The sequence below is a fragment of the Canis lupus genome, chromosome 3, assembly GCF_011100685.1.
Source record: "Canis lupus familiaris isolate Mischka breed German Shepherd chromosome 3, alternate assembly UU_Cfam_GSD_1.0, whole genome shotgun sequence".
NCBI classification, from domain to species: Eukaryota; Metazoa; Chordata; class Mammalia; order Carnivora; family Canidae; genus Canis; species Canis lupus.
This window is the reverse complement of record NC_049224.1, coordinates 51,027,394-51,054,160: the sequence shown is the minus strand read 5'-3', so window position 1 is coordinate 51,054,160 and position 26,767 is coordinate 51,027,394. Positions and strand designations below refer to the sequence as shown.

Sequence of the window (26,767 nt, the reverse complement as noted above, 5' to 3'; positions counted from 1 at the left end):
GGGTGAAGAAGAAAAGATAAAGGGGCAGCAAGCCAGGCAAGTTTTAGCAGAAGTGAAGGCACTTTGGGCTTTGGAAGGTACAGACTCATTGTTCTGCTCTATCCAAATCAACACTCCAGGGTTTCTTGAAGTCTGATCTAATCCATGCAGGGGATGCAAAAAGATCAACAGGTTCATATTGCACAAAGTCAGGCCTGCTGAAAAATTATGCCTGCTAAAATATCCTAAGCCCCAACAGTGCCCATCTAGATTCATTTTCTCTTAAAAAGTAGAAAAAAAGCTTCCTTTTTCAAGTGGCCAAACATGGAGATTTAAAAGCAAATCCAACTTCTAAGATTTATTTCTAAAATTTACTAAGCCAGGGGTGCCTGGGTGGTGTAGTCAGGTAAGCATCTGCCTTTGGCTTAGGTCATGATCTCAGGGTCCTGGGGTAAGACCCGCACTGGACTTGCTGCTCAGTGGGTAGTCTGCTTCTCTCTCCCTCTCTGAACCTCCCCCACCCACCCCCACTTGTGCTCTCATGCGCTCTATCTCTCTCATATGACTAAATAAAAAAATCTTTCAAAAAATTGAAGTAAAAAAATAAAATAAAATTTACCAGGCAAGATAGAATTCCTTTCACTCATTCATCTTATCCCATGTCGGAAAATTAGCATTTTTCAGGTAGATTACAATTTAGAAATTTCACCATGTGGTAGGAATTGCAGAACAAAACAAAACAAAACAGCAACTTATAGCCCTAGTCTTATTAATATAAATAAGTGAATGCAAGCAAATGTCCCTTCAGATTAAACTAACTGGGGTGGGGACTGATTCTGCCGTATACCCAAGCACTGTCAGTCAAATGGAAAGACCATCTATCTTGTGCTCAGAAAGATCTGAGTTGTAATCTCAGACCTACCAAGCATTTAATACCTACCAGGGAGTGAGATCCATGGTGAGGGAGGACACCCTGCGTAACTTTTTTAACTTCTTCACTTCCTTTGTTTGCCTTCCCTCCTTCTCTCTCTCTCTCTAAGGGAGGATATTCCTAAATACACCCATTCATGTTTACACAGGATAGGTTTCCTCCCCTAACTGCCTCTTCCATGTCACAGTGTGTACTTGGAGCCAAGGCTTCAGAAATTCTTTTTTTTTTTTTTTTTTTTTTTTCAGAAATTCTAAGAAAAGGAGTTAGAGAAGTCAGGCTTCAGTCCTCGGAAAGAATCCTGCAATACACAGCACCTCCAGAAGCCAGTTTGTCCAGCCCACCCTCATGGACAATGAAGCGTGGCAAGAGGATGCCCCACACAATAGCGACACCTTCCCCCCTGTTCTCTGCCACCTTTCCAGAACCACCTGAGGCTTGCCCCACCAGGCACCTTCTCTGCAGTCCTGCGTGGGGCTGCTTCTCAGGGCCTTCCCTGCTCTTCTCCCATCCACCAAAACAGGAGCATCTCCAGAAAGTAGTTCAAAAGACGGGCACACTGGAGACGCTGTCTCCCTGCAGAGAACCCTGCTGCCCTGAGGTTAGGAGAACACAGATTGCTGAGTCACCTCGTAAATTGTTTCAAATGAGTTTTTCTTTCCTGTTAACATACCACGGCAGGGAGGTGGCCGGGGGGGGGGGGGGGGGAAGATGTTGAGCAAAGAGAGACAAGGTTGAGAGGAAAGGACTCCGGGGAGCTGGAGGGGAGGATGCAGGGATGGGATTTAGCTGCCTGCTCAGTTATGGCAATCAATTTCAACCGTAATGATAAAATAATGCAGAGGGAGAAAAGCAGACAAGATAGAAGTGATAAAATGGAAATGAATCCTCATTACCTCGCTGAATAGAGGGCCACAGCTGTGCCACTGCTTCCCTGCCCAGCAAGGGCGCATTTCATCCCAGGGCTCGTCACGTGGGTTTGGGCAACGAGGGGAGAAGGTAAAACATGCACTGCCATGGTCAGCTGCGGAGCAGTGAGCTTGGCCATGCGGTGACTAGGAATCTCAGGAGTGCTCCAAGATTTACAGCTTCCCCCTCTCTGCTCGTTTCCCAGAGCTCCCACCCTCAGGCTGTGGGGAGGAGTGCCTTGGCCCACCCGACCAAAAAATTTTAGCACTTGAATTTTTATCTGGCTCCCAGTTCTCCAGCGGGAGCGCACATAATCTCCAAAAGCAGGAGTGTGCATGGGCTGTACACAACGGAGGGGCGCAGTGAACACATCTGTGCAATTAAGTGTGTGTCTGGAGCTGGTGGCAATGGCGAAGAACATGACACGTTGTCGTAGGCAACCTAGAGAGTTCCCTGGTATCTCACACCTCATAGTCTTCAGCAGAGTTTAGGGAAAGTGGATTTTGCTTTTAGCACCAGAAACTCCTTAGCTTGTCATTCAAAGACTCTCCATTAACTGGTCCCAACCCGTTGCACCCACTTCTTTAAGCTCCCTGTCAGATTGCAACTTTTTTTGGCCACTCACCATTCCTAGAACATGGCTCCTACTTCCCACACAGGTCGGCTTGGCTTGCATGCTCTCCTCTGCCTCTTCTGTCCTTTCCCCTAGCTTTGATTGTGTGCATCTTACCATCCTTAAAGACACAGATCCTATGGTTGGAAACAACTTCTCTGTTCCACAAATCTCCATTATAACTTCTCTTTATTGTTCTATTAATGCTCTACTTTATATCTTGGATGTAGTTACTTATCCCTTGCTGCACCCTAAGACGGTATTGCCAAACATTTCTGTCTGGCTTGGTAGCAAATAGCTACTCACACAGTAGGTGCTCCATATCTTTGATGCCTGTTCATTTTCTATTTAATGAGTGAAGGAGAAAAGAAGAAAGTTCACACTTTTCCCCAGAGCCAGTTGCTAGGATTTCTTGCCGTCCATTCTCCAACCCTCTGTGGATCCCTGGAATGTCAGCTGTTGTTGATTCCAGACTTGATGACAGACCCGGCCTGAGGCCTTTCCAGTTCTAGCCAGTGCTTCCTTCCAGGGTCTCCTGGACAAAGCAGGTGCTGGCAGGAAGCACGAGTGTCCTGACACCCATTATCGTATTTTAAGTTGGACAGTGGCCTCTGTTTGTACGTATATTGTAACTATCGGACTCTCTGCAGAACAGGCCTCCTTCCCACCGACCCTGACCTCTTGGATGCCTTCTTATTGTCAGGCAAGGGGTCTCTGCTCCCCACGTCAACACTTATTCAACCTTACATGAGGGCCACCTCCCATGTGGCTCTGGGTCAAGTATGGAATAAAGTCAGTCTACGATGCCATCTCTACCTTTAGGGGGTATACAATGCAAAACACTGACCTAGCAGTAGTCAAAATCTACTGGGATGGAGACATGAAACTGACAGTTTTATCTCAGGAGCAGAGATGAGTAAGGAAGAATGTGCATTGACATACTTCCTAACAAACACTTTATGAACATCTTTATGAACACGTGATTCATGTCCAGCCGGCAGTGCTGTGGTTTTCAGGTGGTGCCTAGGCAATAAATTGAACACCACTGAATCATGAATCATGAAATTTACTTTCCTTTCAATTGCCTTTCATCATCAGGTTTGGTGCTAGTCCTAAACCACCCTGGGACATTTAGTAATATTGCCTTTTAACCAAAAGAGGGTAAGCCTGAGGCCTGTAGCCTTGAACATTAGCACCGTGAGGCCAGATTTAAAGACTAATGGCTTCATTTCATAGTATTGATGTTACCTTTGGTTTATAGATGATTTGGGTTTTCTACTTCTGTACTAGTGATAACAATCGGCTAACAGTTCTTCATTATTTAACCTATGCAAAGCACTGTTGTGTTTACCATGTTTTGATTTCATTCCTGTGGCAGCTCTATGAGTTGGAAGATACTATCACTTCCTTTTACAGATGAAGAAACTGAAGCAGAAAGCTACAGTAAGTTATCTTAGACCACACAGCTAATAAATGGTGGAGATAGGATTTGAATTTAGTGTGTGCTCTTTTTTTTAAGATTTTATTTATTTATTCATGAGAGACACAGAGAGAGAGGTAGAGACATAGGTAGAGGAAGAAGCAGTTTCCCTGTGGGGAGCCCAATGTGGAGCTCGATTCCAGGACCCCAGGATCACAACCTGAGCCAAAGGCAGTTGCTCAAACCATTGAGCCTCTCAGTGTGCCTAGTATGTGCTCTTAATCACTATTCTACTACTGCTCCTGGTAATGATATAAAATATCCATTTGGAACAAATTTATTTCAGTAAAAAAAAAGGTAAAGCAAGTTAAATATTAAATAAATATTAAATAGTAATAAAAAGTCCTGAAGGTGGAACCTGGAGTTTAGAAAGCTTAGAATTGGCCTTACTCAGTTTTAGTCCACATGGAGCCTCTTCCTCTGGCATTTAACACTCAAATAAAAGAGAGGATTGTTAGAAGAGATAGTAATCCAGACCTCTATTGCAAATCATATTGGGTTAAATGGACTTTCTGAGCCTTGCATGGAGTGGTGAAGTTTGTGGGCTTTGAAGCTAACCAGACTTGGTGATAAACCCTAATTTTTCACATATAGACGCTTTGCAACGTTTTTGGTCTTTACTGATGTCTATTTTCTAATCTACAGATACGAAAAAAAATTCTATGTCAGAGGGTTGTGGTGATAAAATTGAACAAATGTATATAAAGCCACTAGTAGAAAGTTTGGTGAATACCAGATCTCTAACATTTCTTCTCACTCTCATGATTTATTATTATTATTATTATTGTTATTGTTATTGTTATTTTTAAAAGATTTTATTTATTTCAGAAAGAAAGAGAAAGAGTGCAAGTGGGGAGAGGGAGAGGGGTGAGCAGACTCCCTACTAAATGAGGAGCCTGACATGGGGCTCGATCTCACAACCCTGAGATCATGACCGGAGCTGAAATCAAGAGTGGTATACCTAACCAACTGAGCCACCCTATGATTCATTATTGTGACAGATTCCAAGAGGTACAAAGAGTTACCAAAGTGGCCAGATTCACAATGTGAGGAATCTTTCTGACTTGGGAACTTAAAATACGTGTGAATATAGCTATTACAATCTTAAACTTCCAATAAAGCACTAGATTCTTCCCAACCTCCACCCCAATTCCAATAGTAGACTTGAAATTTATTTGGCAAGTTAGTTTGGTGGAAGCCTACATGGTGAAGATATGCAAAAGTCACATTCATTGTAAAAGAGCACGGGCGCTGAAGAACACCTGCACCCTGCAGGGAGAATAGGGAGAGACTCAAAGAGCAGCTTTAGAAAATGTGAAAGTTTACTTTCATCATCTCAAAAGCTTCCTTGTTATTCTCTCTTTTGCTCTTCTAACAAAGCCAATTTATAAGAATTGATCTTATATCGTTTCAGTAAATATTGAACAATTTAAAAACTAAGTGTTTTATTGCTGGAAAATCTAGAGAGAGTCTCTGTTCTTTAGGAACTTGGTTTTGTTGGGGAAGACAGAAAAGTAAATATGTAATATGTCAATCTGACCGAGAAAAAAATGAGGGTCCTACAGCTGAGAGCCTAGAGCTATGCCTGGTGTATAAAGAAACTCAATATTTACCGAGTGAATGAAGGAATGAATCTTGAGGTCAGAAATCTACTTGATTGTGGAGTGTAAACACTGGCTTGCTTTTCCAGTAAAGCTTTTCCTGGCCTTTCTCTATTTTATACCTCTCAGTACCATGCGCCTTAGCTCTTCTTTCCGTTGACATGTTTGCCCTTCTCCATTACACTAAGAACCTTTTGAGAGGGAATGCGCTTTTAATGTCTGTCTGTCCCAGAGCCTGGCACAGAGTAGGCACTTAATAAAAGTTTATTGAATTCATTTCAATATGAGCCTCATTTCCTGGGATGACTTTCTTCTAACTGGTACCTCATGCATTAGAAACAGGGGGTAGGAGCTCTCGGGTGCTTATGGATCCTACAAAAATGACTCTTTATCCAGCGTAGGTATGAGATAAAATGACTGAGGTCATTTTAATAAAACTTCAATTTTGCCCTCTGGTTATTTTGCAACCAGCTCTGTATGGTTACATTATCCTCTATCAGTTTATAAATCAGTTTCAGTAAGTTCATAAATTTTGTATTATGTGTCACAAGAATTTGGCCCTGACTTGAAAACACTGGCTATGTTGATTAAAATCCAGGCCAGGGCTCATACTCAAGCCAGTTTTGAATCTGTCTTTCTCATAATGATAGCCTTAGTTTTGTGTGATTTTTTTGAAATTGAAACAATGCTTCTTATGAATGGATCATAGATTTACACCCATCTAAATTTGTAACTGAGGAACAAAACGTGATAGTCAGATCTCATCATTTGGTGGGAATATTCCTGAGAGAGAGGAGGATGGGAAGAGATAAAAGCAGACCAGGGGAAATTAACCTCAACTGTGTCGAAGGTTCTCTGCTGGGGGCTTTACATATGTCGAAGCTTATTATATTCCCTACAACACTATGATGCCTGTGCTATTAGCCTCTCTCACATGTGAGAGAGCTGCGTTTCAAGAAGACATTGTGATCAGCTCAAGGTTATGCCAAAATGATGGAGCTTAGGATTTAAGACCTCTGCAGAATTCTTTATTTTAAACAGTCTTCTTTCCACTGGGGAGGGAAGAAAGGCAGGCGGAGGAAAACCAAGCTGATAGAGCTGTCTCTGTAGAAAATGCATTATGAAGAAACTGTCTTCCAGGAAGATCCATGTAAATAACTTAAGATTTGAGAAGCCTGTTTAGCATGTCAATCTTCATCAGCAGGTTATAGTGAGATCAGAAGGTCTAAGGATGGTCCAAAATAAGGAAGACTCAGGCAGATCGTGGTGAGCATTTAGGATGCAAGTATTTGGAGAAGTGTTTTTATTATTGTATTTGGTTTGCTTTTGTAACTTTGGTAAGAGATAGATAAAAATTAACTGAGAAGTATAGTGTGGATTAACTTTACAGAAAAAACTCACACACATGCACACATGCACACTTTCAAATGCTCCAAGGCTTCCTTTTGTCCTTAGTAATGAGTACAAACTCCTTTCATGGCTTGAAAGGCCCTGTCAGTTCCTGCCCCAATTCCCACCAACCCTTACTGTTCTGCATCATAGATCATGTTTGTGTGCCTGCCATGCTTGGCGGCTTGATTTACAGGTCATCCAACTCTGTTTCTGTCTTTCTAAACAGCTTTATTGAGGTATAATTGACATACAAGAAAATATACATATTTAAAGTGTACAATTTGATAAGTTTTGACATGCATGTACCCCTGTGAAACCATCACCACAATCAGAATAGTGAACATACCAATTATCCCAGAAGTTTCCTCTTACTCCCTTGTATTCCCTCCTGCCTGTATCTCTCCCAGCACAGAGCAAGTACCGATCTGCTTGCTGTCACTATAGATTAGTTTGAATTTTCTAGAGACTTATATAAATGGAATCATGGAGATTATATTTCTTTGACTCTTTTGCACAGCATAATTATTTTTGGATTTATTATTTGGGATCCATGTCACTGCGTGTATCAGGATTTCTTTCCTTCTTACTATTGACAGGGTTCTATTGTATGGACATACCACAATTTGTTAATCCATTCTCCAGTTGCTTCTAGTTGGGGGATATTACATATAAAGATGCTATGAGCATTTGTCTGCAAGTATTTGTACTAACATATGCTTTCATTTCTCTTGATTTAATACCTAGGAATGGAATATTTGGATCATATAGTAGGTGTATATAGGTTTGTGTTTAACTTTTAGAGAAACTGCCAAACTGTTTTCCGTGTAGTTGTACCATTTTACTTCTCATCAAGAGTATATAAAATTTCTAGTTCCTGCACTTCCTTGCCAAGTTAACACTTGAGATGGTCAATCTTTTTAACGTTTGTCTTTCTGATAGAAGTGGATTAATTTCTCATTATGGACTTAATTTGATTTTCTGTAATTATTAATAATGTTAGTCATCTTTACATACATTTCTTTACCTCCAATACTCTCTTTGGTGAAGAGAGTATTTCAAATGTTTTGAAATGTTTTGTCCATTTATTTACTGGTGATAGGAAACCAAAATCTTATTGCTTATTATTGAGTGATAGGCAACATTTATGTGTTCTGGATACAAGGCCTTTATCAGATAGATGTTTGGAAAATATTTTCTTCCAGTCTGGTTTCTCTTCCCTTTTCTTAACAGTATTTTTTGAATAGGTTTTTAATTTTAATGAGGTCCAATCTACCAAATTAAAAATTTTATGCATTGTGCTTTTTGTGCTCTATTTAAGAAATCTTTGCCTAATCCAAGGTCACAAAGATTTTTTGTTTGTTTGTTTCACGGTTTTAGACTTTTACTTGAGATTTATGATCCATTTGAGTTAATTTTTGTCTATAGTATGAGGTATAAATTGAAGCTCATTTTTTGCATATGGATATACAATTGTGCCAGCACAATTTAGTAAAAAGGATAATCTTCCCTCAACTGAATTCCCTTGCAACTTTGTTCAAAATTAGTTGTCCATATATATGTAATTTTATTTATGTTCCATTAATTCATCTTTATGTCATTACTATATCGCCCTTATTAATATAGTTTAGAAGTCTTAAAATCAGACCATTTCAACCCTGCAATTTTGTTCTTGTTTTCCAGAGTTGTCTTGGCTATTGCAAGCCTCTTGTATATTCATAAATTTCAAAATAAGCTTGCTAGTTACTACCTCAAAATTTAAAAGTCTACTCAGTTTCAACTGATATTGTGTTGAATGTTTAGGGAGATTTAGGGAGAATGGTTTCTTACCAATATTGACTGAATACGAACTTTGTATATATATCACAATTTATTTAGGCTTCTTTAATTTCTCTCAGCAATATCTTGTAATATTTAGTATGTAGGTCTTCTGCATTACTGTCAAATGCATCCCTAAAAATTTCATATTTCAATGCACTGTAAATGCTGTTTAAAATTTTTACATTTCCTGTCATTTGTTTACACAGAAATACAACTAATGCACATATATTGATCCTGTATTCTGCAACATTGCTAAACTCACATGAGTTCTAGAAGTGATTTTGTAGGTGCTATCAGATTTTCTATATAGGCAATCATGTTATTTGAAAATAAAAAAAAAATTACTTCTTCCTTTCCAATCTGGACAATTCTATTTATTTTTTCTTGCTTCATTGTACTATGTAGAACTTTCGTTAAAATGTTGACTAGAACAAGTGAAAGCCAGCATCCTTGTTTTGCTTCAGATCTTAGCGGAAACATTCAGTCCTTCACCATTACATATGTTAGGTATAGTTTTCTTTCCTTTTGTTTTATTGTAAATTATCTTACTGAGGAAGTTTCTTTCTGCCTTTCCTTTTCTGAGAGTTTTTATCACCAATGGATGTTAAATTTTCTCATTTGCTTTCCCTCCTCCACTTTTATTAAGAAAATCATGCTGTTTTTCTTTTTTAGTTTATTAATATGGCACATTGCTTTGATTTTCAAACGTTAAATCAATGTTTGTATTTTCTGGCTTACATTCTGAGTATGACATATTATTAATTTTATATGTTGCTGGATTTGATTTGCTAATTTTTTTTTTGATTTGCTAATTTTTAAAGAAATTTTTATCTTTGTATATGAGAAATACCAATAATGTAGTTTTATTATAATAGTCTTTGCCTGTTTATAAAAGAAATGTTGGCTTAATAAGGAATTTCTCCTCTTCAATTTCCACAAGACATTGTGGAGCATTGATGTAATTCCTCCTTAAATGTTTGGTTTCACCAGTAAAGCTATCTGAATCTGTAGTATTCTTTTAAGAGAGGGAGCAAGGGAGGAGAGTGGAGATGTATTAATCTACCGATTTAATTTCTGTAACCAATATGGAGGTGCTCACGTTATTTATTTCTTCTTGAATCTGCTTAGTAGTTTGTCTTTTATGAAATTTGTACATGTCATATAAGTTGTCAAATTAATTCATAACATTATAAAATATTACCTTATCATCCTTCTAATATCTGTAGAGTCTGCAGTGATGCCACTACTGTCATCCATGCTACTGCTTTTTTTTTTTTTTTCCATCAGTCTGGCTATAGTTGTATCTATTTTTTACCTTTTAAAAGATATATCTTTTGGTTACATTGATTTTCTTTATCATTTTACTACTTTTAAGGGGATGTCTGTGTCGGGCTCCGGCCGTTCTTTCTTCGGCTCTTGTCAGGTAGCCGTTGTTGGAGCTGGCTTTCTTGATCGTTGCTTTCGGGCGGTGTTCTCTTTACTTTTCTTGCTTTCTTTCTTTCTTTCTTTCTTTAGTTTTGCTTTTCGTTGTTTCTTTTTCTTTTTCTTCTTTCTTTCTTTCTTTCCTTCCTTCCTTCCTTCCTTCCTTCCTTCCTTCCTTCCTTCCTTCCTTCTTTTTTAGAGAGAGAGAGAGTACACATGCACGATCTGGATGGGGAGCAGAGAGAGAGGGTGAGAGAATCTTAAGCAGGCTCCATGTCCCACATGAAGCCCAGTGCATCCCAGTCTCACAAACCAGAGATCATGACCTGAGCTGAAATCAACAGTAGGACACTTAACCCACTGAGCCATCCAGGTGCCCCTAAACATTTTATTTCTGAAGCTTAGTTAGGATTAACTTGTTTCTATATTTATAGTTTCTGATTTTCTAAGATAGAAATAGATATAATTGATTTGAAGTCTTTCTTATTTTCTATGAAAGCCATTTAGCATTATAAATCTCCTTCAAGTACTACTGTGTTTTTATTTTAATTTAGTTAAAAATATCCTATTTTCTCTTTGGATAATTCTGGTCTAAGGGTTATTTGGAAGGAATATACTTAGTTTCCCAGAACTTTTTATATTAACGATGTCTAATTACATTCTATTGTAGTTTATATTAATTAAATCATTTTAATGTATTGATACTTGGATTAGAATAGAGTCTGAATTTGTAAACGTTCCGTGCTAGCATCACAGGAATGTGTGTTCTGATGTTGTTTGGTGGAGTATTCTATATATGTCACTTTGATTGAGGTAGTTGATAGTGCTATTCAAATCCTCTATATCCTTACTGAATTTTCAGTCTACCATTTAATAATTACTGAGACAATGATGTTGAAATCTTTTACTATAAATTGTAGGTTTGTCTATTTATCCTGCAGCTTTACAAACATTTAGGATAATTATGTTTTCTCAATGAATTAATATGGTTGTTATTATGAGATAATCTTTTTGGTCCATGGTAGATTCTTTGCTATGAAATCTTCTCTAAGTCATTTTAATATACATATTCCAGGTTTCTTTTAACTAGCTTTGGCAGAGTATATATCTTTTTTTATCCTTTTGTTTTTAACCTATTAGTGTCCCGATATTTGTTTTTCTTTGAAGGAGAATTCAGTTTATTCTTTTTTTTTAATTTTAATTTTTTTAAAGATTTTATTTATTTATCCATGAGAGAGACAGAGAGAGAGAGAGAGAGAGAGAGAGAGAGGCAGAGACACAGGCAGAGGGAGAAGCAGGCTCCATGCAGGAATCCCAACATGGGACTCAATCTTGGGTCTCTAGGATCACACCCTGAGCCAAACGCGGCACTAAACCACTGAGCCACCTGGGCTGCCCAGTTTATTCATTTTTTAAAAAATCAAATCAGACAATTTTTGCCTTTTAATTGGAAGGTTCATCTCATTCACTTAATGTGATTATTGATAAAGCTAAGTATACATTTTTTATCTTGCTATTGTTTCCTGACTCATTTGTTTCTTGTTCTGTTTTGGCTTCTTTGAATTAAGTATTTTTTTATGATTGTATTTTATTTCCTTTGTTGATTTACTGATAATAACTCTTTATTAGATTAATGCTACTTGATATGTATAGATATATTTTTAACTTACAACTGTCTACTTTTAAGAAATATTATACCACATCATGTATAACATAATATAACCTTAAAATGACATATTTTTTTTATCTCCCTTCCCAGGCTTGCGGTTATTGTTGTTGAGCATTTTACACACACACACACACACACACACACACACACACAATGTGAATAAGTTGAATACGTATAAATAACAATATGTAAGTTAAACATATGAATATGTGTGTTCATTTATTAAACTTCTCTTGTATTCTTATTACTTTTGTTTAGACAATTATTTTAAGTATTTAAATTTTTTAAATCTTATGTATTTACTCATGTAGTTAGCAATTTCTGTTCATGATTCTTCATTTCCCCTTAGTACCATTTCTTTTCTGCCTGAATGAATCCCTTTACCATATTTTATATTGTAGGTCCATTGCAGTTGGTTTTCTTTAGCTTTGGAATGTTTGAAAAAGTCTTTATTTTGCCTTTAGTTTTGAAATATATTTTCACTAGGTATAAAACTTGAGTGACTAGTTTTTTTTCAGTACTTTAAAAATGTGGTCGCACAATCTTTTCTCCTACTGTGCTCTTGATGAGAAATCATCTCTCCTCCTACTCTGTGTTCCTGTGTTTATAATTTGTCTCTCTTTTTTTTCTGCCTGTGGTCATGTGCACTTCTTTATTACTGATTTTGAGCAAATTGACTAGGATGTATATGTGATTTTCTTTATTTTCTTTCTATTTCCAGTTTTTTAGGGCTTCTTGGATCTGTTGATTTATAGTTTTCAACAAGTTTTAAAATCTCACCTATCTTTCTTCAAATACCCATAATCTTCACTCTTTGGGGGACTCCAATTATCCATGTATTTGATTACTTACCGTTTCCTGAGAGCTCATTAAGCTTTTCTTCTGCAATTTTTTATTTTTAATCTGCCATAAATCCTATCCAGTGTATGCACTATAGTTTTCATCTCTAGTTTAGAATATAGCTAAAATTATATGCTAATTTTAACATTTGTGTCTGTTCTGTATTAGTTTTGTTGGATTTCTCTTCTCATTATGGGTCATATTTTCCTGCATTATGTTTGTTAACATTTAATTGGATGCATTTATCTTATTGAGTGCTAGATATTTTTGCATTCCTATAAATATTCTTCAACTTTCTTCAAGGATTCAGTTAAGTTACTGAGAAATAATTTGATTCTTTTAGATCTTACTTTTAAAATTTGTTAAGCATGTCTAGAGCAGTATTTGGTCTAAAGCTAATTATTTCCCACTACTGACACAAGACCCTTTTGAGTATTTTACTTAACACATACTTAATTATGAGGCTTTCCAGTCTGACTTTTGGGTATAGAAGCTATTTATGGCCCTGAGTGAGCACTGAGTATTTTTCCTCTAACTTGTTTGTGTTGTTTTTTTCCCTATCCTTAGCTAGTTTTTCATATACATGTGGTGACCACTACTCTTCTGGATGTTTAAGGGAGATGCTCAGCATATTTTTTGAGTTCTCTCTCTGAGTGTGTCTCTCTTCTCTGGTATACTTTCTTGAAAACTGTAGCCATATTGGTTTCTCTGGACTCAGCAATTAGGAGTCCACTCGTTTCTCCCTGGTTTCTCATTCCCTGTTGGGGGATGGGTAGCCTTGAAATTCTTTCAATACCATAAGCTGAGACAATTCTAGGGCTTACCTCTTTTAATCTCACTTCCCAGGGATTAGTAGATTTGGGTGCTTGAAGTGTAGTGCTTGAAAACCACAGCTTCATATATTTTTGGTTGTTTTAGATAGGAAGGTAAATCCAGCATCTAGCCAGAAATAGAATTCCCCTCTGATTCTTTTTTGTTTCTGGCTTTTGTACAATCTACTGGCTTTACCAAAATAATGTTTCCTCTCTTTTCATAATCTTTACATATATTTCAGGTCTTTATTGAGCCAGTTATTCTCCTAGGTGGCCTCACAGCTGTCTTTCCTTAGTGTTCCTGAAACACCTCAGACTTAAGCCCCTTTAATGTTAATACCATTGACTCCAAATGTTAGTTTTCATTGTCCTCTAATCTACCAGACTTGGAACTTGGATCTTGAAGGCACTATGGGAACAGAAATTACTTCCTTCCCACTGTGATGTCCACAGGTCTTGCACTGAGCTTTACATATATTCAGAGCACGTTCATAGCTTCAGGCTGGAGGGATGAACTCACCCAAGAAGTGGGAAAAGGCTTCCCCTGAGCAAGGTTTTCAGGATGGTGAGATTTTGTTAGCCTCCTCACTTATCTACCATTAGCCAAGTCAGGCTAAGATTACAAACTTTAGGCAAAATGTATGCTCTCTAGATATCTGGAATCTAGTTGAACATAGAGAAGGCAGAGATAAAAAGAAAAAATTCCAAAGTATTTTTTGTAGGACACCAGATGAGAGAGGTAAACAAAAAGTGCAGTCTTGGAGAAGAGCTGTTTAACCCCAATCTCCATCAACAGAACCCATCAGCCCCAAACTGTGTAGCTTTATTTCTTTTTACTCCCAGCTCATTCTTGCCTTAACCCCCTCCCTTTTTTTTTTTTCTTTTAAATTTCTTGTCAGAGTCAGCTCTGGCTCTGAATGCCAACCTACTTAGAGACTGTCCAGGTGCCCATGGACCATTGTCCCTTCCCTACAGCAGTCTACCTGGGTTTTTGCTCACATGAACCCTACTTCCTTTTTTCATTGCATCTTCTTTGCAAGTGTACACCCTCAGACCCTCTTACTTGCCCTGGCCTTCTTGTATATTTATTTTGTTAGTCTGCTCATTATATTGTATTTTATAAAAGTGTTGTAATTATTACCAATAAATAGAAGTTAATTCGGAAAAATAATGCAGAGTGCAGATCAGCGAATGGACGAACTCTTGATTGATTTCAATACAATAAGTAAAACAGAGAAAATAAAAACGGCACATCTTCCTTTAAAAATGATGTTATTTATTTATTCATGAGAGACACACAGAGAGAGGCAGAGACACAGGCAAAGGGAGAAGCAGTCTCCATACAGGAAGCCCGATGTGGGACTTGATCCTGGGACTCCAGGATCACTCCCTGAGCTGAAAGCAGATGCTTAACCACTGAGCCGCCCAGGCATCTGTGGCACACTTTCCTAAGGATATTTTACTCAGTCATATTTGGCCAGATATTGGAATATTTACCTAATCAGATACTATAATTGTACCTCTAGCATGTCCTCCAACCTGTCCGTGCCACATTAAGGAATGCAGGTCAAGATATGCCCAAGAAATCACCTCCTCAATTGGTGAAATCAATAGTGATGAAAGAACTCTACAGGGAGCTCCTTAGAAGAATGGACTGGTCTAGTAATGGCGTACCTTCACATAATCAAAGAAGTCAGCAAATCAGAAATGTAAGCATGTCATACATCAGTGGCTATGAGAAGCTCAGCTTGTCCTTATTTTGTTCAGTGACAGCATGACAAGGAGAGTGAAAGAGGAAAAGACAGTCTGAGGAAGCATCAAGTTAATGTCAGGATCTCATCTGCATCACAAATGAATGCAAAAAAATTCCTACTGAGAGTTCAAGTAATAAGGCTTGATGTCATCCCATTGACATGAAGAGGAATTCTTGAGGGCCAAGGATTAAAATTTGGCTCCAAAGCAAGGTGGAAGTTGAGGATTATTTCTCCACAGAGCAAACCTAGGAACCATCATAGTTTATTGATTATGTAATGTAAAGCTCCTCAAAAGTATCTATGAAGAATGACCAACTACCTAGAGATGTAGCTCCAAGTGATGAGGAACTTATGGACTCAAAGGGAGGTATAGTCTAAATCTGAGTTTTATTTTTTTTTAAAGATTTTACTTACTTATTCATGAAAGACACACACAGAGAGGCAGGAACATAGGCAGAGGGAGAAGCAGTCTCCCTGCAGGGAGCCTAATGCAAGACTTGATCTCAGGACCCTAGGATTATGACCTGAGCCAAAGGCAGACACTGAACTACTGAGCCACTTAGATGGCCCTGAGAAGTTTTAATTAAACACAGCTATCTGTCTGCAATTTTCATCTGTTAGTATTGGTGCTGTTCTCCTGGAACTATACAAGGATGTTTGCTATTTTTGATATGCCACCTTTCAGCACTGTGCTGGATTTGCTTATATTCACTTATATAAGCCAATCTTCTCCATGCTATGTTCAATGCCATTACACTGGATGTTTGAAATTAGCCATGATGGTAGTATTCAAACCATGGGAACCAACAAGTCAGGGCTTTTTCCCAGAGGGTCAGCTGTTTAACATTTGTGAGCATACCACTGGTTACTCTTCAAATATTTGTTAACAATGATTGTTGTAATAATAACCTTTTATGATTAACTGTTCACAATGAATGAGCGCTGTATCACAGGGCAGCTGACCCCTTCAGGCTTTGTTTTCAAGGCTTCTATGTCAGCTGTTGTCTAGCTAGTTTTAGCCATTTGTTGGCACTGATGAGGGTTTGAGTAGTGACTAAGGGAAGGAAGGCAAAGACAATTCTATTCCCCTGTTTATTTTTTTAAAATATTCATTTATTCATAAGAGACAGAGAGAGAAGCAGAGACATAGACAGAAGGAGAAACAGGCTCCCTGTGGGGACCCTGATGTGGGACTCCATCCGAAGACAGCGGGATCACTACCTGAGCCAAAGGCAGATGCTCAACCACCGAGCCACCCAGGTGCCCCCTCTATCCCTGTTTCTGTCTGAGTCACCTATATGGCTTCATCTCTTTGGTTTCAGCTCCTGACAAAGAGATCTGCCACGAGGCCAGCTTCTATAGGGTGCTCCTGTCACTGAGTGGTATTATCAGCACTTCCTCTGTCTGTTCCCTCTAATCTAAGGTAGAGATGGCTTTCCTGCTATTACTAAGGGCTGGATTGCCTGACTATCCTCTATTAGACAACTAAGCCCTCTCATTACCTGTGTAAATCCTGAATTAAATTCCTTCTGCTTAAATATTCAGATGGCATTTGAATCCCAACTAGATCCCTGACCGACATAATGTTCAAGTAATTGGCCAAAGTTCACACTGAAATTAGCTAAGCTTGGATTTGAATCCTGGTATATCTGACTATAGCAACTATATCCAATACCTTGACATTGCTTCAAATCTTGTTCTGGTTTTCAGATCCTCTCTTCAATCTGTCCTTCATGGCCTACTTAGAATGAATAATCAGAATTCCAGGAAGCTCCAGGTAAGTCCACTATGGGGAAACAGGAGAAATGCCTTTATTAGAGTCCAAATGGAAAACTTCCAACTGTTCATCTTTGCTTGGAGTTGGAAAATGAACGGAATTAGATGAGCTTTCCAAGGCTCCTTTGTTGTAGGAGTACCCAATCTTACAGTGTCTAAAAATGGTGCTATTTTATATTTTTGGCCCAAAATAGAGACCTTAATTAAATAATGTGACATAACCATGAACATATAAATATGGCTGATTCTTTGTATTAGGCTCACACTCAGCTATATTTGGTGTTGAATTAGAAATATGTCACATAGTTATGCAGGAAATAGGAAATGATTACAAAGCACATGCACCTGGTCATCATTACCCTATTTTTCTGGTCCCTTGTAACTCATCCTTCTTAGCTTTCTTCGGAAAGAATCTTATGAGTTTTCCTGTCTAGGCTGTTCACAAGTGCAGACGCTATCACTGTGGCCAGTTATTCCAAACTCCTGAAAGCTATTGTCATCTACTTTGCTTTGCCTTTTCTGGTGATGCGGGTAAAGGTAATACACGTAAAGGCAATCTCTCCTGAGAGGCCAAGGCTTTGAATCCCTGCTATGGGACTCCTACATATCACTATAACCAGTTTGGTTTTACCTTATTCTCATAGTTCTATCTACATTTTCATGCTTATATCCTTATATCTACGGGGTTTTGTAGGGTTTGGTACAGTGGTATTGTTGCTAAGTCAGCAAGAGGAAATCAGCCACATCATATTGTCTTTGACTATAGAAACATTTTAGAGATCTTACACCTGCTCTCACCCCATCTCTGCAGTGGACGATTTTATAGAAGATCAAGACCACAATTATTTCACGAGACGTTGTTTTCATTTTACAGCATTTGCCACAAATGCAGTTTGTTTATTAATTTATCATTTTTCTATTCCCTCCACACACTGTTTACTCATGAGAGCAGATTTGCTTTCCCCACCTCTGTAGACAGAGTAGTGTCTGGCCTAAAAGGAAGTGCACAGATATTTGTTGCTTGAAAAAGGTAAATGCATGAATGGGATGGGCAGATGGTTGCACATCAAACATCATACACACAACTCCTTTTCTCTGTGTATTTATGGGTCCTCTATTCTTTCCTCAGATAGAAATTAGCAAGCCAGGCAGCCCCAGGCCCTTCCTCATGGCCTTGATGTGGTCCTTGCCATTATAAGCCATGTTGCTTCTGAATTTCCTTCTGGAGCATTTTGGTCTATGACTTCTAGATGAAAAGAAACCTGGAAGAGGAAAACTGCTTCTATATTTTAGAAACAGAATAAATTAAAATAGCCTCTATTTGGAATAAACTCCACCACCACCACCCTAGGTTTAAATGAAACCTTCATCACTTGTAAGTTGTATTACCTAAGACAAGACATTTAGTTTCTCTGACTCCCATCTTTTTCCTCATATGTAAAATGTCAGTGACAATTGTACCTTCTTTTACTACTTCATGCATTGCTGAGGGAGTTAAAAGTGGTTTCCTTAGGCAGTGTTCTTGCTCCCAAATGGCCACTTTTTCTCTCTCTCTCATTTCTCTTCTCTCACAAAAATTCTAATTCTTTAATACAGTGCTCTCCACCAACTTCTGGGAAGGAATTCTCTCAAGTACCACTATTCCAATAATGATGGGAATGACTGATGATTGATTCATGCCCTTCCCAGGGAAATGTATATGAAGCATGGTGCTCATTTGGCTCAAGTGATACAATTCTAATGATGGGACTGCAGGCTGTGTTATAAACTCTCTGGGAAGCTATTTGGGCCCAGGGAGAATTCTTAAGTTCTCAAAAAATTGAAGCACAAATAACTGCCTTTCTCATCTACATCTGAGGCCAGGTCTGCCCAGCTGATTGACTTTTGGACATTCTATACGTAACATTCACTAAGATTGCAATTGGTGTGATATGATGTATACCACAGAAGTTTCCTACATGGATGAAATATAAGGCATGAGATATCAGCCCTGTATAAATGAAACTCATGCCCTTCTTGGGGCAAAGTGGCCCCATGGTGTAGTTTATCTACTTGGAAAGTAGCTTTGAAGAAAATTGTGACCAGAAAAGAAAGCAAAATAATCTAGGGTTGGTGTGTAGGCCTCAGATGACTATTGAGGACAGAGCTATAGTTGCAGGAAAGCATTAGTCATAGATTAAGAAATACATTTAGGATTCCAACTATCACCTCATTTGTTCAGGTGTATATAATTTGAGGTATTGAAAGCATTTGATTAATTGTATCAGTCAGAATAGTCTAGATTTTTTTGTGGCATCACCTTACCCCTCAATGCCAGTGATTTAATAGTATAAAGCTATTTCTGGGCCACCTGGGTGGCTTAGTCGGTTAAGCTATCCAGCTCTTGATTTTGGCTCAGGTCATGATCTCAGGATCCTAGGATTGAACCCCACAGTGGGGAGTCTGCTTGAGGATTCTCTGTCTCTCCCTCTGCCTCTGTTCCACTCCTGCTCCTCTCTTTTTCTCTCAAATAAATAAGTCTTCAATAGTATAAAGCTATTTCTTACTATTCTATATACCTTGCAGGTTTCTATGTAGCTGGCTGTTTATCTGCTTCATGTAATCACTCAGAGACCCAGACAGCTTTGCTGGGAAGTGACATATGTCACTTGTGCTTCTGGCTTAATGCCAGAACTAGTTACATGGCCTTGCCTAACTACAGGGGAATGTTTTCCAGGTATTTGGAAGGAAAGTTGAGCCAGCCATTAATTATCATATCTACTATAGATATCAACTAGCTGGTGATTCTTATTTAGATCATGAATAAATCAAATGTCTGATGAAAACTGGAGATCTGCTACCCAGAAAGAATTAGATGGTTATATACACTTTTGCATTCAATTTCATTGAGTTTGTAGATTCTAATACACCTCAGCCAGGAAGCCAATGGTGAGAAGTGTATTGGAGCTGGTTTGTAGTGGCTTGCAAGAGCCATTCGCAAAATTTTCAGGACTTTTGCAATCTGGCTGTTGTATTGTTAGCTTGAAATGGCTCTAGTGGAGTATTTAAACCATGGAAATTGAAAAATGCTATCAATCAACACTCCCTCACACTTTTCTTCTGTAGAGTTTGTTGCTAATGTTTCCTAGCATACCAGAGCCTCTAGCAACCCCTTATTTCTATGAAAGCAACTCCTCCTCTAGATCAGAGATCTCAAGTATGCTGTATCTCACATGTCTGTTCTGTTTGACTAAGCAAGTGATTTCTTGGAGCACAGTTTTGAGGAGTGTGAGGTGTGAAAGTATGCTAACTTCTAACAGCAATGTCTGACATATTGTAAGAGCCTGGAGTGGCAGCAAAAGTGCTAAATCCTGCATTGCTAAAACAATAACTTCATTACACAGATAGACACTAAGGCCCAGTGGGATTAAATTAAATGAGCTGCTTAAGATCTATTAATGTTGTCAATGACCCCGGAACACAGGTATCTGGATTCCTCTGCTGCGTGCAGCCATGTCTCCAAATCAGCATTGCAATAGCTAGTGTTTGCAGAAGCCTGACATGACCAGGGGTCACTCAAAGACAGACAGTGATTCAGGAGGGGTACAGCTCCTATGTTGATCTCACTATCTTGGCTATTGGAGGCCATAACTTTTTCTTTGTGTGAGCACTTGCTCTAGCCTACAAACTTTGAAGCACACCCTCTTCCCAGGAGAGGAAACTATCTTTGATAAAATCTTGGGCATCTGAGATCTCCACTGGAACTGGAGATTATATCTGGAGATAAAGGACAGGACCAGATCATCCTTTAAATTAATGAACATCTATTGCCATGACAACCCCTTAGCACTAGCCCCAAATTAGATGGTGTTCATTTTACAGATTAAATCACTTATACTTTAACTTTGAGTGTGTTTTTTCTCAAATGCAATTTTAAAATATATACACAGCAATCTAAGACAAAGGAAGACAGGAGCTAGAGACCTGGTTGAGGCTGTACCTAATACATGGCCCCCAAATGGTCTAACATGAGGCTATTATCAGTGCTTCTTCTGCATACTACCTTTATCCCAAAGAGAGTGAACATACCATTAGGAGTGACCCCTTCATCCTTTGGGATACATTAGGGCCAGCCATTTTGGATGCCCAACCAAGTGTATACTCAACTAGACTGTTCTCACTCTATCTGCTGTGCTTCTAATTGACTAATGACCCCCAAATCATGGAAGAAAGAGCTATCAAAGCCTTGTTGCAGTGACTAATGATAAACACTGAAAGGTTGTCAAGGCATTGATGCTTTGAACAACACAGGACCTCGGGCCTGTCCTCCAGCAGCCCTTGACCTGTGAATGGTGTGCCTTTTTCCACATGCAAGGAAACTGGACACATGCCCAGAACTCCCAGAGTCTGCCTGAAACAGATGGCCCATGTCCCAGACAAAGAGAAACTTGCTTCTCCTCTTATTTCACAATCTGGAAGGAGCAAAACTGGGAGAATTTAAGGGATGGCATTGCAGTCCCTTCATTCCCCAGAAAAATCAGACCTATATGAGGGAAGTCATATGTCCAATGATGCAGAGCCACTTAATTTTAAAGTTCAAGTAAAGACCGAGTATCCCAGTTTCTAGTCCAGGATGCTGATCAGTGGCATTTAACGCAGAGTTGAAATTATCTCAATATTGTACTGAAAAAAAAAGTGGCATAATTATGCCAAGTTTTATGCTACTCACTTACAATCAAATAATCATTTTGTTTACAAGAAGTGAAGTGGATTTTTTTCCTGATTATTTCTAGTTTTTTGTTGATTTGACTGCTCTGAATTTTTGTTTTTGACTTGGCTGTTTTCTTCCTTAATATTCTGGTTTCTACTAGTCATTATCACAGAAGAAATTAGGACAGAGACTGAAAAATAATTAGCAGCAAGCACACATTCATGCATATAGTACTTTTTATTTTTCAAGACATTTTCCATACTCATTCCCTCAGTTCATTCTCAAGAAACTTTGTAAGGCAGATCAATTAATTATGATCTGACCCAGTTTAGTGTTGATCTAACTAGTGGGCACAGAGAAGTTAGGCAGCATTCACAATATCACTCAAGTATTTAGTAACAAAGAAAGAACTAGGATTGGTTTATATTATTTGAAATTTGATGTTCTGTCCACTATATCAATGTGTAGTATCTTCTCAAATCTATGTGTTATACCTGCCAGGCTAGCACTAAAAGTTCAAATGCATGTCCATTTACCTGAGACGTCACTAAAATAATAATAAGCTATAATAATAATAATAATAATAATAATAATAATAATACAATTACCTGTTATTTACAATTTCTTTTCTCTCAACCCCACTTCCCACTTATTGGGGATACTGTCAACATCTAACATAAAAACAAAAACCTATCGAACTGTATGTTATAGAGTCCATATTCAAAATTATACTTTCTATTCATAGAAATTTCTTTCAAGTTTTCACCCACATTTGAACTACATTAATTTTGCACACAATTTGAATCAGTTGCCAAAGCTAGAGCAAATTCACAGAAGCTGAGAAGAGGAAGGAAGTGGGAGAAGGTGGGAAATGACGAGTATACTGCCCTTTTGTGACGACAACAGTGAGTAATATGGGAGAAGGTAACAGCAAGGAAGAAAATGGGGAAAAAAATGAGAATCAAGAGAAAAGAAAAGAAAAAGCTGATTGTTACTCTCCAAACACCTGACAACTTGATTCCATTTCGTGAAACTTGGTAGGTCCTCAGGTCTGAAAAATAATCCTGAGCCATTAAATACAATTAGATTTAAGTTTATTGAGGACTGGAGTTCATTAAAAAATGCAGGAAGGTAGATTGCCACTCACTGTAGAAACATTTCAATCCCACACTGTCCAGGCTAATCCACCACAAATACATATTTATTGACAGGTTATTTGTTTTCTTCCTATTCTAGAGCTTAAGGAGAGAGCAGAAACCTAGCTGGCATTGTTCAACTGCTATGTCCTCACCCTTGTAATAGTTCCTGACACATAGTAGGCTTTTGGTAAATAGTTCTTAAATTAATTGCTATATTAATTAGTTATATAACCAGACATTTGCTAATAAAATAGAACATTTCCTAATAAAATTGAAATTTTCACCAACCTCATTAGATTTTATAATTCTAATGAAATATTTAAGAAATTCCACAGTGTTATAATGAATATAAGAAATTATTATTATCCCATTAACAAGAACTTGCATTTAACAAAGGTAGGGGGGCACCCGGGTGGAAAACACCAGCACCCCAACTCTGAGAAGAGAGATTTTCAGTCCACATGGATTCTATGTCATTCTTCTGTTTTCCATTTTGGAAACATTCCGTTCATTATATGACAGTCAGCAGTAGCTCTCTGTCTGACTCACTTCTCTCATTGTAATGTTGCTCCTAGAATCTGCTACTTCTCACAAAGGTGAAAGATAAAATTTCATTGAAAAGCCTGTCTTTTGTGCTGTTTTCTTGTACATTCTCAAACATAATCTCATTTTATCTGTTTTCTTCAACAAATTCCTCCTCAGATGATGCTAACCTGCTCTTATTGCAAAGTGTCACTTCAGAGCATCTATTACTGCTCTGTTCTTGTCTCTACATTTCCTTCATTCTTAGGCCATACCTCCAACCTGTTCTCTCACATAGCCCATTGGAAGATATACATGCCAGAACTAGTGGTTTCTGTCCATTTTTGTCTGAAATAGTCAAAAGAGAGCTGAAGGAGAAGGAGAACAAACCTAAATATGTTTCCCATCCTATTTCTTACTACATTATAGCTGTGTGACCTTGGCTAAGCCAATTAACCTCTCTGAACTTCATATGGGTAGAGTAAAACTTTATTTCCTTAGGGTCAGGAGGTGAGCAGAGTTATCTTCCTTGGGGTTTTTCCCATTCTAATTTCTATTATGTATTTGTGGTTGACCTATAGACCAACCATTTATACCAACTTAGTGAAGTCATTCTCAGGAATAAAGCTATGTCACTGATTTGCTTTAGAAAACAGATCAAACAGACCACTAATGTCTTCTTTGGGTACCTCAGTTTGTTCATGTGTCCAATGGACAGAAGAAACTATTCCTTTATGTGGCCCAATGCAATGGACAAATGAATGACAATGAAAGGATTTGCAGCCTTTAGAGAATGGTGTGCACACAAATGGATGAGAAGACATATGGCCATAGTTGTATCACTTCTTCTGTCTGCACATGAGTCATCACAGAGACAGCACCCCCCACACACACTGCACAGGGCATGAGGGTGATTTACAATCTTGCCTTCAGTTAAGGTGTAAATCCAATTCTTAAAAATAAAATAAAATAAAAATAAATAAATCAAATTCTGATGGATCAGTTTCTATTCAGTTGAAGAGAATTAATCTGATTTTTGGTTTTATTCCACATAAGACCCAGGGAGGATGTTTTCCATCGCCTGGTAGTGGGAAGAGGTCATAGTACATACTATGCCTCTAGAAGACATGGTTACCTGGGGCTGAAAGGTAAACAGAAACTTAGACATCCTCCAAATACGCACACACACAACAGGACATCTAAGCTCTTTCTCCACTAAAAACTAGGTGGATTGATTTATCTGGAGCAATATTTCCCATGGCATTGACTGATACTTATACTATTGCTAAAATTAACTGTTATGTGGAGTTAATTTATATGTAACTTGGTGATATGTTCCTCCAACCTCCTTGCTGGGCAAAAAGATTTAGGCTCATTCAGTCTTATCTGTCTTGGTTTTAAAGTAAAGTTTGGGCTTTCCTTTAGTGTTACCACCTCAGAAGAAGGTATTTCAGACCCACATTATTTTTCTGGGTGGGTGAGGACTTCCATTTGTCTAGACTATCATACTTTTGCTTATCCTTGGCAGAAGAGTTGGTTGTGGTTAGCAGCTGAATAATAGACTCTCTAGGGGCACAGAGGAACATCCTTTCAAAGTGGATATTTTGTGAGTGATGACATCACTGATTGGTGGCCAGTGAGCTCCCCTGGAGGGCAATAAGTGGGACTCATCTGCAGTGAACCAGGTTCCTGGTCCTTGAAACTCTTTCCCTCAAAGATGGATGTCTATCTTATTTTTTTAATTTTGTCTCCCCTGTCCCTCTGCATCTACACTTCTCCTTTTCTGGCCTCTGTCATTTATTAGTCTATATGAGTGGAAGTCCAACTCATCTTATCTAAAGCAGTTTACAGAATATTTGTCACTATTTCTACAATGAGTGACTATTCACTGTGTATTTGGGGAAGAGAAGGAATGGGTCTTTAGGGTATAACTGAAATAATTTAGTGGGGGTGGGGAACAAGGTGTTTGACTCTGGGAGATGCCATGCTTCCTCCTATAATTTTAGTGATGGAAGACAGCTTCATGTTCTCAGTAAAACCTAGGGTAGCGTTGAAGGCTCTACTAAGCCTAACAAAAGGACCTCATCTTAAAGTCCTGTCCAGGGCAGTGCAGTCCTGTATAATACAGAGTACATAGGATGTTCTCAACAGACACACATTTGATTAAAATGAAGGCATCATACCAAGTAGTCAAATGAAGAGAATACTACCAGAGGAAACACTGTCTATACTTAGCCTTCTAGTCCCTCATCTTCTGATACTCCAGACTTGGGCAAGCCTTTGTTGTTTATTAGAACAGCATCTCAAGAAATAAGAAAGGGAGTGCTTGTTAGCCCAGTGCCAGGGGCCACCTGGACACTGAGGACCACATTCACTCAATTCTTTAACACGTCATTATTATAGGTCAGCAAAACCTAAATCCCTTCCAAGAATTGCCGGTGATCAGTAAGAAAGCAGGGCACTTGTGATATAATAGGTAGGTAGGAAAAAAGATCTGTGACACTCAGCATTGAGGGAGAAGATAAACTTTGTCGCAGGTAGTAAATTTCAAAGCCTTTCTGAAGATGATGCTATTAATGTATATTCTTTTTTGGAATGCCATAGTGTTTGTTAAGTGAAATATTTAGGACATAGACATGGGTAACAGTGGTAGGGATCTCTTTTAAGTTTACTTTTAACTTGTAGGAAGTGAAGTTTAGTTATGTTAATAGAATTGCTCCTTTCCTTTTTAGTAGTTGTCCTGATCCTACAGAGGAAAGCAGGGGGAGAAGAAATTTATCAGCCCCAAGTAGAACTAGGCTTCATTTCCTCCATGGCTTCTTATCTATGCTACCAACATTAAGTTGCATCTTTATATTGGTTCTCTAGCCTTAAAATGGAAGTTGGGAGGCAATTATTTGGGGCTAGACTTTACAGGACCCCAAATGTTATGCTGGCAGCATCCAATGGTATTTGAAAAGACCTTAGAAGCTATCACAGATGAAAAAGTAAAACAATCAAATGGGGTCCTTAAAGAAAATAGTTGTAGCAGTGTTGAAAAAAAATGACTTAGATGGTAAATTGGAAAAGACAGAAGGTGGAAGCCATGGTAGAAAGATTTGGTCCAAGTGAGACCACAAAAATTAGCTATGCTGCTGACATTACAAGAAAAGGACAATGTGGATGCTGCCTCAAGATCTCTGGATTTACAACAACCTCAACACACAACACTAGAAATAGATGCCTGCCTCTTTGCTCTGCTGCTAACGTTATTATAATGATATTATTTATAATAAAAACATAACAGCTAGTTATTACTGAGTACTTACTGTGTATCAAGCATGTATTACTCCATGTTTTACATTCATTAATTCATGGACTATCCTCAACCATGTTGCCAGGCGGACCTATTATTACCATTCTCTTTAGGTGAGAATGTTGATG

General features: G+C 38.3%; 1 long non-coding RNA gene across 1 annotated transcript; it reads right to left on the bottom strand.

Moving 5' to 3' along the window:
- Positions 1-2,440: 2,440 nt before the first annotated feature.
- On the bottom strand, positions 2,441-26,767 carry LOC119876137. The gene is made up of 3 exons (XR_005357038.1): positions 26,653-26,767; positions 16,893-17,003; positions 2,441-2,550 (listed from the first exon to the last, which is right to left on the bottom strand). It is a non-coding gene; the product is annotated as an uncharacterized LOC119876137 (long non-coding RNA).